Source organism: Anas platyrhynchos, chromosome 2 (assembly GCF_047663525.1).
Source record: "Anas platyrhynchos isolate ZD024472 breed Pekin duck chromosome 2, IASCAAS_PekinDuck_T2T, whole genome shotgun sequence".
NCBI classification, from domain to species: domain Eukaryota; kingdom Metazoa; phylum Chordata; class Aves; order Anseriformes; family Anatidae; genus Anas; species Anas platyrhynchos.
Genome location: NC_092588.1, coordinates 78,619,374 through 78,632,138, shown reverse-complemented (window position 1 = coordinate 78,632,138; position 12,765 = coordinate 78,619,374). Strand labels below are relative to the sequence as shown.

Below are 12,765 nucleotides of genomic sequence, written 5' to 3'. Positions count from 1 at the left end.
GGCGTGCTAGCTGCACTCCATGGTGGACAAGTTTAAAGGGTGTGAAGTCTTTCCACCACGGAGGCTGTGTGCCAAACAGGCATTTCCCTGTTGCGGAGGAATTCCCAGATGGACCAAGATGGGGACTGGGTCTTTGGGCCAAGGTATGGCTTTTGATTTTTGCTAAGTATTGTGTTTCTCTAAGGGCAGCAGGCAAAGTCTCAGTGTTTTATAAACACTGTTAACTCTAATAACTCAGTAATAATAATGCTTTTTTGAATGACTTTATTTTTATGGGTGTAATTATGTTGCACATATTTAATAAATTTAATTTAAAGACATCTCTTTGCAAAACTCCTCAAATTAAGTTGCAATTATCCCTTTTCCTATGCAACGGATTATGAGTGTACATTGGATCTAGTCTTAGTTTTTTTTTCTTCTCTCTGATCCAGCCAAAGTTTTATAAGCAGTATTTTATTTATATTAAAGCTGTGTCTCATTGATATTATGGGCACTTCAACCTGACAGTGTTTGGGGGTATTTATTTTGGCTGTTGCATCATCACATATTTAGACGAGAGGAAATAGCTATGTGCCTTCTAAATTGCTAACACTAAGGGGAGCACTTAATCTTTAGAATATCTTAACTATAAATCCAACATCAACACGTGTGTCAGAAAACACACAAATTCTTTGTGCCTAAATATTCAAGGATCATGATTAATGTTTAATGCAAAACACACACTAAGTGCATGGAAGTGGAATGCCAGTTGCTTTAGGTCCCATTAAAGAACTTCAGAACCTACATTTAATGATATTCTTGAAATATCCTCTATATACCTCCTGAGAAATTTGTGATTCGTTACTGCTTGCTTGCTGTAAGCCTCCTAGTGTCAAGCACTGTGCCTTTTCTTCCAGTTTCTGGGCTGTGAGTCAAAATTGCCCCCGAGACAGTGAACATGGGGAGGGAGACCGCAAGTAAAAAGAAAGGATTGTGCCTTGCCTACAGCTCATGCCTAGCTGAATCAATGAAGGGGATGCAAGGGGGGGGTACACAAGTGGCAGGAAAAAATGGACCACTACCCTGACCCTTAGATGTGGTAAAAGGTAAGCCAGGGACTTATGGATCCTAATTCATCAGGCTCTTCTTCCTGCAGCTTCCAAGGCCCCCTCAGAAAGGGTGCTCCTTACTGGTTCCTGTGCTTTATAAAGAGCTGAGACTGCACGGGCAGCCCCATTGTGCTGCCAAGAGGCTGGCCTTGGGACAACCTGTAGCTCACCTCTGCCCCAGGATTATAGCAATGATAGCTCTTGGACTACAGAAGTTACTAGGTGACATTGCTTTCCCCTGAACAAAGGGTGTTTTGCAAATGATACTTCAGCAGCTCTTAAAGCTGTACCTTTTTGCATCCAGGAGTATGGCAGTGATTAGTCCTTGAACATGGATGTGCTCCTTAGATTTACTTGTGTTTTGCAATCTTCATTTTCTTCAGGTATCATACATATGTAATATTCTCTAAAATGTGCTATGTACTGAAGGAGAAGTTCTCATCTTATTCCATAAATGCATTTTACTGGGACTGTATGTAACACCTCTTCAAAGAAAATTGTCTTAATTTTATTGCATTTTTCCCTATGCCTATTATTGATTTGATAAAACAAAAGTTGCATCTTCTTATAAAAATGAGAAATTGTGAGTGTTTGGAGTCTTATTACGTACCTGTTTTAAAATATGCAGTTTCCATGTGATTTCTTTAACTATTTAGCACTGCAAGGCGAAGACTTATATCATTAGCGAAATGCCCAGAGGTTTCAATGAGATGTGAGTTTAGAAGTCTTTGCTGCCCAAGCAGCACTCAGAGACATGTTGTCTCTTCTGAGCAAAGCAGCATTTGTCAGCATCCTGTGGCCATCAACACTGTAACAGGTGTGGGGATGTTTATTCTGTATGAAAATATCTCAGTTTTTTTTGGCTTTGTTTTGTTTTGTTATTGTTGTTATTTTGGCTCCTGAGATAACCTCACCAGAGTATCCTATGATAAGCAGTTGAACATTTTTACTGAGGAGGATATACCTGACATGCAATGTGAGCAAATATGTACAGTGCATTGCTTAGGCTGTAACTTTATTTGTTGATAAATTGGGGAAGGTCTTAACTATGAAGCTGCTAATAGATATGGCAGTTCCACACTTCTGTTACCTCTGCAGTGCTCTTTTATAATTCACTATTTCAGGGAAGCTGCATTTTTAGTCCCCTTGAAGTTACGGGAGAATTCATGGGCATTTTTGTGGGGATGATATAGGCAGACCAAGAATAAAGAATCATAAGGAACTGGAGGAAACTGTCACCGAATGTCTCTTCAACTCAGGTCAGAAACTCTACGAACATCTTTCCTGGGCTTGGAAGGGAGAGGGCAGTGATGAAATGCAGGCACTATCCTGTTGCAAGTATAAAACTTACGTTCCCTGGCTTTGTCTTTCAGTGCAGTATGCCTACTATTATCTACGATTCACAAAGTGCAAAATCTTTCCTGACGTTGCAAGGAGAATGCTGTGGTTTGTGTGAGAACTATGGAAAGTGAATTAAGAAAATCAGAATTAATTTTGGAAATGGATGGTGGATATCACCATAGATTAGGACATTCAGCTACCTGTTTTTACTGTTGCAATTTAAAGACTGATTGCTGTCTTGGTTCAAAGCATTTACCTTGGCAAAAGAGAGTTAATGCTTCAGTTTTCTGCTTTATTGGCAAATGTCTTGCAGTTACCACTGCCTACTGTTGGTAAGTATTATACTGGAAAACAAGCAGAAACATTTTGCTTAAGCGTAGCTGTTGCAGCTACAATTTATTTTGTGATTGTTGTGCACATGTGGACTATTCAAGGAGGAGAGCTGATTTTGGATCCTACCACCACATTATGACTTACTAATGTTATAATTTAGGAACAGCAGCTATAACAACAGTCTTTCTCTCACTCCTCTTGTAGTTTTAGATACTTTCTTGCTTGCTTCCTTGCTTTTTTTTTTTTTTTTTCTTGTTTGTTTGTTTGTTTTTGAGTTATTTGAGTCTCTTTTTTAGTTTTCTTTTTATGATGGAGGCTTGCAATGGTTCAGCTCTACTCCTGAATATTGCCACGTGCAGTTTTATGCAGTGTGAGCCATTCTAGGTCCCATGATGAGAAATAATTCATGGAGCATTTAAATTGTTCATCGACCACAGGCATGTGATGAAGAGTGACTTGAGTGAGAAGGTCCCATCTGGGCTGCTGAGCTACACTGACTGCATGGTCCTGCTCCAGCATTCAGAGCAGCAGGAAGCCCAGCCACTGTGCAGACAGATGAGAAAAAGGTAAGTCAGGCACCTACAGTGAGTTTGCTTCAGCTGACAAATAAATCCAAACTGTTTCTCTCAGTAAGTATTGGGCTAAATAAAGACTGCTGGAATTTAACTTTATTTGAAAAACATGAGACAAAGCAAAGTGTGAAGTAATGGTTTCCCATTCCTTCACTTTGCCATCACATAGTTTGTATAGCCTGGGCAGAGATGTCCGATTTAGAGGAAAGGTTGCATTGCTGGTAATGAGTATACACCACTTACATCTTTTGGCTGTGGTCCTTCAGTATGTCTTGTGTGTCATGGGACCTGATTATTATGGAGACTCTGCTGCTCCTATGGGGAAGAACACATGTTTCAATTCAATGTGATCAATACTGCAGAGATTTTCAGTAGACGGGTGCTACTTTAAATAAACAAGCACATGTCTTATATAACATTTACAGAGCCTTTCCTGTTCCCAAGCCTATACAATCACAGTATGAGAACAGGCATGTCTGTGCTCCCTTGCAATTTCCCTTAGAGCTTCTTTTGTGATGGTGTTCGGATTAAACTTAACCAGAGAACCTTAGAAAAAAAATAGAAGACCTTCTTTCAAAACACAGCAGCTTAGCATTACATCTATCCTAAACTATTAGAAACAGGGCTAGCAGTGTGCTTGGTGACAGACTCTTCGTTGACCAAACAAAAGAGCTGTAGTGGGTAGGCAGACTGGATGGGCTACTGGGTATTTGTCTTTATCATTACTCTGTGTTAAAACTGACAAAATGCTTAACAAAACTGGCAAAATCAATACTTTTCCCACTCCAAAATGTGCTGTTGTTGCAGGTTTTTCCAGGTGGTATTGATAAATACAGTTTTTTTGAGTTAATTTCTCTAGTGTGAGTGTAAATGTTTGGTCTTGGGAAGAGATGCTGTGTGGTTAGCAGGTTTTGCTGTTCAGAATTATGTGGAAAGGCAGCAGTCCAAAGTGGACTATATAAGTAAAGGAGAGTTTGCTGCTTGCCTGGGTCTCTGATTAGAGGAAGCCCTTGAGGCAGAAATTCTTTGACATTCCTGAAAGAATAATTTACTCACACATTCTATGACCTATGCTGTGCCAAGACTGGCATGCATAGGTAAATAAAATATTTTATGTTTTGAGGCTAGTTAGGTGCAGTATCACTTTCTCTTCTTCTTCTTCCTTTTCTCTCTCTTTTTTTCCTCTCTCTCTCTCTTTTTTTTTTTTTTTTTTCACCTCCAGGAAATCAAATGGTGCTGCCATTCAGTGCCAGAACAGGGCTATCATATGACAGAAGATGTGCACTATCAATTACATCATTATTGCTTGATGTATAGTGCATATCTCACAGAACAGAACCTAGCTAGTATGCTAGTCTGATTTCATTATTCCCATCTGATTTTCAGGCCTCAGCATATCCATGCCCTTTTTTTCAGTGGAGGCAGGAGTTGATATTCTAGCCCAGTACAAACAAAGTTGCTCTCACTGAACCACAGCATGCCATATCACCATCTGGAGCGCATTTCTGAGAGAGCAATCAGTGCTGTTGTCTATCACTTTTCTCTACCAGCAGCTGTTTCCTGCCAAGCTCCTTCCCTCCAGCTCTCCACTGCTGCCTGCTCAGTTGGGTCCTCCTAGGCCATGCAGGCCACGAGCAGCCACCCTGGGACAGCTGTGTAGCACACAGATAGTTCACTACACAGAGCTGAGCTGTGTATCTGCTCCTGACTTTACCTGGACCCCTGTCACCTGGATTCCAACTTTATTGTATTAAGACTGTAAAATTATTCATGGAAATACGCTATTAGTATTGCATGATTTAGTTTTCCCTTGGGAATTCTGCAGGGGAAAAAAATGGTGATAATCCCTGGTTTGTTAGCACCTAGATGGGTAGCTAATGTCTACATAGCTTCGGTTTCCTTATGACTTAGGGCACTAGTGTTGAAAAGTACAGGCTGGGAATGTATCTGTAATTTACATCACCTCCACCCTCAGAAAAATGTTCAGTAGAGATATCCTATTCAAAATGCTAAAATTAAAAAAAAAAAAAAATCACCATCCCACTTATTTCTGATAAAGTACTAAACAGTTTTACCTGCTACACAGAAGTCTCCATTAAAAGTCACAGTAAAATGAATACTGAAAAGCTTAGTACTAATACATGCTATGACCATAAGATGGAGATATTGGGCTACAAAAGAAACTAGGTACTTCATTGCCTTACTGTTTTGGTTACTGTGGGCTTATTTGAAGAAAACAATTAAGATTATTATTAGCTAAAATTAGTGTTGTGGTAGGGATTAGAGACCAGCCAAACCAGGATGTCAGAGTGCTAGAAATATGAAATTCTGGTTTCAAGTGCAGTGTTAAATGTGAAAATGTGAGCTGCTATTGTAATGTTTTCAACAGTGAATTAGGGTGGTCCTTTGTTTCACAAAAATTGTTGAAACATCATACTTCTAAATAGCAGAAGGCACCCTCCTTTCTGATGAGTAGGAAATTATATATAGCTCTCAAAGGCAGTAAAAATATCTTACGGATAACATGATCCATACATACTGTCTATAACATATATTTATTTTCTAATCATTAAGTACATCATCAAAGTCCAAGGTCTAATCAACAATTCACTCTCTGCTAGAGGCCCCAGGTCTGCAATAACAGAGGAGGAGAATTGCCTATGGCACTGAAGAGGAGGGAGGGAGGGTAAACTGTAGTAGAGGGGTTTCAGCCAGCCACTCTCAAGGTGGATCTCCAACAGGCAACCTTTGCCAACCTCTGGCTCATCATTTTATTGATGAGTGTATGATTTCACATTGAAAAACATCTTAAAAATTGTTCCTTCTTACTCAGTTGATCCACTTTTCTCTGTGGGTTGTCATGTCTGTAGTTTCCTTCTCAAGCTGTCCCCACTAATGAGGCTGAAAAGCAAGCTGAACCCAGTTCTTAGGCATGTGTCCCCCTCAGAAGTGTTTGGAAAGTTTAAACCAGCTGTACTAGGGCTGAACTCAGTGCAAATAGTATTTGTGCAGAAGCAGAAATGGGAACTTAATTTTTTGATCGGGGAAATGTTCAGTTATTAGCTGTTTGTTAACGGGAGACAGTGATGATTAGATAAAAGGGTGGTTTCTTAACAGCGAAGATAATTACTCGAAAGATAACTTAACCAAGGGTGTAGTGGATTTCCCATCCCCTCAAATCTTACACCCCAGTCCAGACATCCATCTAAAACTGAAGCTTAGTTCAGTTAGCATTTCTGAGTTTGGTGTGTGAGCAAGCTGTGAATGAAATTCTGTGGCATGAGATCCGACAAAATGATCTCAAAGGCCACAGAATCACAGAACAGATGAGGCTGGAGGGCAGCTCTGGAGACTGTCAGGACCAAACCCCTGCTCAAAGCATGGTCAGCTACAGCAGATTGCTCAGGGCAATGTTGGGTGTTGAATACCTCTGAGGAAAGAGACTCCACAACTTCTATGGGCAACCTGTACTAGTGTCTGACCGCCCTCACAGTAAAAAGTGTGCGTGTGTATTGTTCTTGTGCTTAAATAGACTTTCTTTTATTTCATTTTGTGCCTGTTTCCTCTTGTCCTGTCACTGGACACCACTGAGGATGGTCTGGCTCCATCTTCCTTACTCCTTCCCTTCAGGTATTTATACTCATTGGTAAGCTTCCCCTCTGAGCCTTCTTTATTCCAGGTTGAGCAGACCCACCCCTCTCAGCCTATCCTCTTATAAGAGATGCTCCAGTCCCTTCAACATAGTCCAGTATGCCCACATCACTCTGGTACTGGGGATCCCAGATCTGAGCCCACCACTCCCCATGTATCTCACCAGCACTGAGTAGAAGAGAAAGATTATATCCCTCAACCTACTGGTAACACTCTTCCTAGAGAAGCCCAGGACGCTGTTTGCCATCACTGATGTGAGGGGGCATTGATAGCTCATGGGCACACTGGCATCCACCCAATCTCCTTTTCTGCACAGCTGCTTTCCAGCTGGTCAGCACCCAGCCTTCATTGGTGCATGGGGTACATTCCTCTCCACATGCAGGACTTCGAATTTCCCTTCCATGAGGGTCTTTTTGGTCCATCTCTCCAGCTCGTTGAAGTGCCTCTGAAAGGCGACACAGCTCAGAATGGCATATCAGCTGCTAACCCCAGCTTTATATCATCTGCAGCCTTGCTGAGGGTGTACTCTATCCCATCGTCAAGGTTATTAATGAAGATGTTTACCACTATTGGACCCAGTATTGACCTCTGGGGCACACCATTAGCGACTGGCCTCCAGCTGGACTTTGTGTTGCTGATTACAACCCTTTGAGCCTGGCAGCTCAGCCAGTTTTCACTCTATCTCACTGTCCACTTATCTAGCTTGTACTTCATCAGTTTGTCAATGAGGATGTTATGGGAGATGGTGCCGAAAGCCTTAATAAAGAAAAGATAAACAAAATCCACTGCCCTCCCTGCATCCATTGAGCTAGTCACTTTGTTGTAGAAGGCCATCAGTTTGGTCAAGCATGATTTCCCCTTCATAAACCCATTCTGACTACTCTCAATCACCTTCTTGTCCTTAATGTGTTTGGAAATGATTTACGGGATAATTTGCTCCATTACATTCCCAGGGATTGAGATGAGACTGACCAGTAGTTCCCTGCACTGTCCTTTTTGCTCCTTTTGAAGTTAGCAGTGATACTCTTCTTTTTGCAGTCCTTAAGAATGCCCTCCAGCTGCCACAACCTTTCAGAAATTACAAAGAGTGGCCTCACAATGATGTCAGCCAACTTCCTCATCTCTCGTGGGTACATGTCATCAGGGCCCATAGTTTTGTGTAGGCCTGATTTGCTTAAATATTCCCTACTCAGATCTTTCTTCACCAAGGGTAAGTCTTTCTTGCTCCAGACTTCTCCATTGGTCTCAGGAACCTGGGACTGCTGAGGCAAAAGCAGTATTCAGTACCTTGGTCTTTTACATGTCTTTTGTCACCAGGTCCACTGCCCTGCCCAGCTCTGGGGCCACATTTTCCTTAGACTTCCTTTTTCTGCTCATGTACTTGTAGAAGACCTTTGCTCTTCACATCCCTCAACAGATTCAACTCCAGGTGGGCTTTGGCTTTCCTTACCCCATCTCTTCACACTAGAACAGTGTCAGTGCATTCTTCCTGGGTCACCTGGCTCTGCTTCCACTTATTTAGCACTTCCTTTCTATGTTTACATTTAGTCAGGATCTCCTTGTTCATCCCTGAAGGGCTCCTGTTGCCTTTGCTTGATTTCCAGCTTGTTGGAATGGGCCACTCTTGAGCTTTGAGGAGGTGATCCTTGAAAATCAAACAGCTCTTCTGGACTCCCTCTCTCTCCAGGACCTTATTGTGTTGGCTTCTTCCAAACAGATCCCCCTCTTGGGGGATATCTGTCTGCTCTCCCGAGGTCCAGCGTTGTGACACTACATTTTTCCTTGTTCCCTTCTCTCAGGACCCTGAACAATATCATCTCGTGATCACTGGAGCATAGGCTGTCCCCAGCCTTTACATCACTGGTCAGTTCTTTGTCGCTTGCAAGTAACCGGTCCAGCAAAACACCTCCCTTCATTGGCCCTTGATCACCTGTGTCAAGAGGTCATTTCTGACCTTAACAATTCGTGACTCCATAGGCATGCAAATTTGGTTTTCAGAGTTCCATTTTTATTTGGATGCCACCAAATGGTGATAGGGAAACACAGAGTTTTACTTCTACATTCTTTTTTTTTTTTTTCTGGCTAGAACCACAATTTGTCAGCAGCATTAAAATTTTATTCCCTCTTCTGTGTTAATAGCAGAAACTAGCCAAGGAACTAACTGCATGTGATTATGATTTTAAAGAGAAATTCTCTTGAGGAAGGTCATTGGTTTGCGACAGACTGGAGGGATATTGAATTTAATAGGACCAGAGTGTATGCGTGAAGTTCAGAATAAAATGTTTTTATGAGAAGGCCAAATGGTATAATATTTTTATGTGACTGCTTCTGTAAGTGTAAACTTAAAACTAAATTAAGAGTTATCTAAAAGAATTTTGTTACTTTTGATATAACAGAGGAAGTGTGGGGGAATGCAGTTCAATGAAATTTGTAGAATATAACATGTAAGAAAAATATTGGTCTGCTTGGTGTGTGCTTAGTGTGGCAAGGTATAGGCAGACAAATATTCACATTTCCTAGGTGAGGTAGGTGCCAAAAATGCAAGCACAGTGTCCCTAGACTCTGTATGGAGTCAGTGGGGAAAGACAGGATATCCCCTGGGGAATCCAAATCTATTTGCTCTGGAAAACTGAGTCATGTCATTCAATTTCCTGCATGTGTGTGTGATCACCCAGATTCAGTGCAAGCCCCTTTAATCTTCAGCCCTTTCTTCTTGTGATCTGACGTCCATAAAAAAGTAACCTGGTCAGGGAGGAGCAATAGCCTGTTCCAGCAGATGGCCAAACTGGACGCCTGGGGCACTGGGAACATAGGGTCCTCCAAGAACCTGAGTGCGGCTCCTGATGTGAAATTCCTTAAAGCACTCTCTCTCCTTACACAGACTCTCCAAAGCTGTGCAAGTTTGGCAGCACAAATGTCCAAACAGGTACAGTGCCATACAATGGTCCACGGGAGCTTTGTTCTGCAAATCATGGGGCTTACTTCTGCCTGTCGATATGGAAGTAGGTGTCTAGCTGCAGTTACTCCTTTTTTTTTTTTTTTCCCTTCTGTCTGAAGATAAACAGTGCTATTGACATTGGAAATTACTCTTGCCAAAGAGATTTTGAACTTCAGGCAGGCAAGCTGGGGAGTAGTGGTATAAGCAACCCATCTGGAGTTATATGATAGATGGGCAGCACCGCCAGGAAAAGCACCCGAGTGCCCTGACACTGGGCCCGTGCTGCCTCCCCTCTTCAGCCACTGCACTCCTTAAGGTATTTTATTGCTTATGTCTTTCAGGACATGTGAAAAAGGCTTAAAATACACAAGACAAATTATCCAACGTAATTCTCTGGAAAATGTTGTGTATCTTAAATGCAGCCAAAGTGCAGAGTGTATGCCAGTTGTAACAGTAATCACTCATTTTCTGTTTTGACCTAGCTGAGAAATTACAGACTTGGAAAGCAGTAATTTGAATGTAAGAATCTTTGTCGTTTCAAAGGTTTTATTTTTTAATTTTAATTTTATTTTTTTTTCCCCTTCTGGGAGCAGTATGTACTGTGTGAGCTGTTTCCCCATTTGTTCAGAACACGTCCTACTTATCTGACCCTGCTCCCCAAAGGTAGTTAATTTATTGGAAATACATAATTATATCTCGCTTCCTGTGCCATAACTCTTCCTATCAGCTATTCACTGACAAAGCAGAAGTGGAACTGGTAAGGGTTAAACATCAGAAGATCAGTGAACAGCAGAAGAATTTCTCACTGTTTCCAGGTCAAGTATTCATAGGTTGTTTTGTTTTGAGCTGTGGCTTCTAGACTTGGATCATGTCAACATACAGAGCAGGGCTGACACTGAGACATCCATTTAATAAATATTTACTTTTATATGTGTGTGTGAGTGTGTGTGCGTGTATGCTTGCATGTGTATGTGTGTTCACCATGCTCTCATCCAATATCCATCCTTAGTGGATGGATACATCCCACTCTTTCAAAAGTGTCTTGCCCACAAAATAAATCCAGTACACATATTTACCAGAAACAATACCCTGGAACGCATTTGTGGTTGTAGAGTGCATTTCATAGTATCCAGCTCTAAACTTGTATTACTATTTCTATTTTTAACATTAAGGTAGCCGCATCACTCAACTGTTGACACAATGAACTGAAATAGAAAAAAATGCTCTTTGCACCACAGTCTCCACCAATACAGTAAGTTGTGTTAAAAATATTTCCTTACATTTATTGTCTTCTTAGGAATTATTAAACAAACAAACTAACAAAAAACACTTGAAAGGTTTTCATCCTTTGTTTCAAAAAGCTTGTAGTAAATCATCCTTTGTTTCAAAAAGCTTGTAGTAATGTAAGCTAAAAAGAAAAGCTGAGAATTTTTTACAACATGTACGAAAAACATGGATACATCAGTATGCAATGATCAAAATGACACAAAAAGGTATAGGCAATAAAAGACAGTTATTTTCATATGAACAAGAAAAATTCATGGTGAGACTTACGCACAAATGTTGGGACAGTATGTTTGTAGCAATGACAGTGTTCAATAGCCTTTGTAAATAACACTTCTTTGAAATAATCTTGTTTCTGAAAATCTGGCCAAATCACTTCAGAATTTTAAGTTAATTTGTCATGCTTATGGTATTTGCCTGTTCATTGAATTTCCTGGATCAGACTGTAATATCCCTTTATTTAGTTACTGCAAAATTTAATCTATTGCTCATTGTATTGATAGTCACATTCTAAATTTGAACTCTAGGGTCCAAATGTGAGTATTGAAGTCAGGAAGTGATCTTGCATGTTTTGCAAGGCACAGCTCTTTATAACACGAATTGTTGCTTTGAACAAGCCATTTTTCTTCTATGCACATTTGTCTGCCACTAAGTGTCCTTTTCTGATCCTTGCCTTTTAATCAGAGCTATATCTCATCTCCTCCCAAGCCACATCCATGGCAGCCAGGCCACAAGGTGTATGGCAATGGAAAATCTGGAGCAACCTGCAACAAGCTGTTTTAACTTCATAGAACTGAACGAGGAAGGTTTCTCTTTCTGCGTTTTTGTCTCTTGGGTAACTATGTTGTACCACTCTTGCAATAAAGCTGATTGAATCTGATTCTCAGATTCAGCATGTAATTCATCTAACAGCCATTCACTGCTTTGTATATGACAAAACAATAGAATTCTCATCTTGATTATGATCCCTTAATCTAAAACAACCGGCCGTAATGGACGCTAACATTTAAATCTATCCAAACCAGAAAAATGACTCTTCAAACCGTTCATTACTTAGAGAGTTATGATTTTGCTGCAATCATGTGAAGCTGGCAGACTGTTTATAAAGAAAAGTTTCACCTGAATTACTATAGTTAAAATCCTTTCCTCCAGGGAAATGTGACCTAGAGAAATGTTTCATATTATCCCAGGAAAAAGAGCCATGCTGAAAAGATTAGAAAACATCCCATGCACACATGCACACATATGCTTACATGCACGCACACTCTCCCACCCCTAGCAGTACTGCGGGTAGCAGAAGGAACAGTGCACTTTCACAGACTCCTGCCTTGTGCTCAAAGGAAATGCAGCAGACATTTAAATATTTCCAAACCAAACAAGACATCCTGAAGGATTCTCCTCCTGTGGCCTCATTATCTGCTTGCATCTGTGTTTTGAAAAATCAAAAGCAAGGCTGGAGCAGGCAGAGCTACACTAGACAGGAGCATGAAGGGGAAATGGAGAAGAATGGAGAAAAAGGTTAATAACATAACTCAGACTGTCCTCACTTGTTGGAGCT

General features: G+C 40.9%; 2 long non-coding RNA genes across 2 annotated transcripts in view; both read left to right on the top strand.

Annotated features, from left to right (window-relative positions):
• The window catches only part of LOC106018095 (uncharacterized), a 33,188-nt gene extending 32,890 nt beyond the window's left edge, over nucleotides 1-298 (top strand). The window contains exon 6 of the long non-coding RNA XR_011807730.1: nucleotides 2-298. This is a non-coding gene — a long non-coding RNA (uncharacterized lncRNA). The remainder of the gene's footprint in view (nucleotide 1) is intronic.
• Nucleotides 299-927: 629 nt separating this feature from the next.
• Nucleotides 928-12,423, top strand: LOC140001728 (uncharacterized). The gene is made up of 4 exons (XR_011807234.1): nucleotides 928-2,761; nucleotides 3,200-3,328; nucleotides 11,096-11,175; nucleotides 11,892-12,423. It is a non-coding gene; the product is annotated as an uncharacterized lncRNA (long non-coding RNA).
• Nucleotides 12,424-12,765: the final 342 nt, after the last annotated feature.